The following is a 1,381-nucleotide window of genomic DNA, read 5'->3' as shown; positions in this document are numbered from 1 at the left end:
TAATAATCTGTATCAGAATTATGTGCTAAATTATATATTAGAGCAAAAAATAAAAATACTTTTCTCAACCTGGAGATATTTTACCATACTAATATGTTATTCAAGTAAATGAAAAAATATAAATGGAAGGAACTATTTTGCCTGAATCTTGTATTCAATTTTTTAAAATGTAGAGTTGAATCTGCTGAATTGGTTAGTTTATCAAGGTATCTTCATTTTATGTCATTTCATTTAACATAGGACTCTTTAATTGCCATGGAAGATACCCATGTAAGTTTTTTGTTTGTACGATAATAGCCAAATTGTCATATTTATTATTCTACTTGGCATGACTAGCTAAAAAGTCATGTATTTGTCAAGAAGTATCTAGCATTAGGAGACAGTAGAAACAGAGTTCCAAAGGTTACCAGTCCACAGGATCCTTCTTCGTTGCCCCTTCTCCCCCTTGTAAATAAAAGCTCAGAAACTTCAAAGGAACATTGTCAAAGTGCTTTGCATAGTTCCTTCCTGCTGAAATTGCCAAATTTTATTACGTGACATAATTATCCTGCCAGTTTATGTTCTGTAATAATTGCCATACCTTAAAGCATTCCCGTTTTCAAATGTTTCCTTCGTGTCCTTTTCCATACATTTCCATGAGCAGAGATAAGGGCTAACCTACTAAGATGCAGCTAATATTTTAGATATTTTGAATTTGGTGTTTGCTTTTATGAAAGGATAAAAATAACACGAATAAATCACCAGCAGGGAATACAAATCACCTCTCTCCCCCGCTAAAGTTAGGTCTCCAGCGAGTGCCGTGGGGTGCCGGCCATCTACAACATCCACATTTCCTTGGCTGGTAGGATGAGGTACAATCCCATTACTTCTGGGTGAAAGATTCTATTTATTGGATATTTTTCTCCAAATAAGCATCAAAATAGTGAACAAGTTCAACTTAACCCAGAAATCCACTTTATTATTATCTTCATAAAAGGGCCTTTTAAGTTAAAAGTTTTTAGTGCTTTGTTTGGCTGTTTGAATAATGGTTTTATGCTGTTCTAATTGTAGACATTGTCCTACGTCTACCAGAAATAGAAATGTAAAATTAAAATATTTGTCATAATGCCCCTGCTGTGCAGAAGGGCTGATAATCCTTTTGTATGCTTCTTTAATTTTATTGTAAAATATATAATGACTTTTACCTGTTTGCTGTGGGCAGGTCCTCAGCGAAGTGGTTTCTATCGAGTCGATCTCTAGGATTAACAAGCTCTTGCTTGCTGTTTAAGTGTATCCGGCAGCCAATGGGGAAAGGGAGACACTGGAGCCAGCAGCTACCAGTTGTGGCATGTGATAGCAAAGCTGTGCTTCACTTACTCCTGTGAAGATTTCCTGTTGGTAC

The sequence above is a fragment of the Octodon degus genome, unplaced genomic scaffold, assembly GCF_000260255.1.
Source record: "Octodon degus isolate 3935 unplaced genomic scaffold, OctDeg1.0 scaffold00108, whole genome shotgun sequence".
Classification (NCBI taxonomy): domain Eukaryota; kingdom Metazoa; phylum Chordata; class Mammalia; order Rodentia; family Octodontidae; genus Octodon; species Octodon degus.
Note: the sequence above shows the minus strand (reverse complement) of the source record.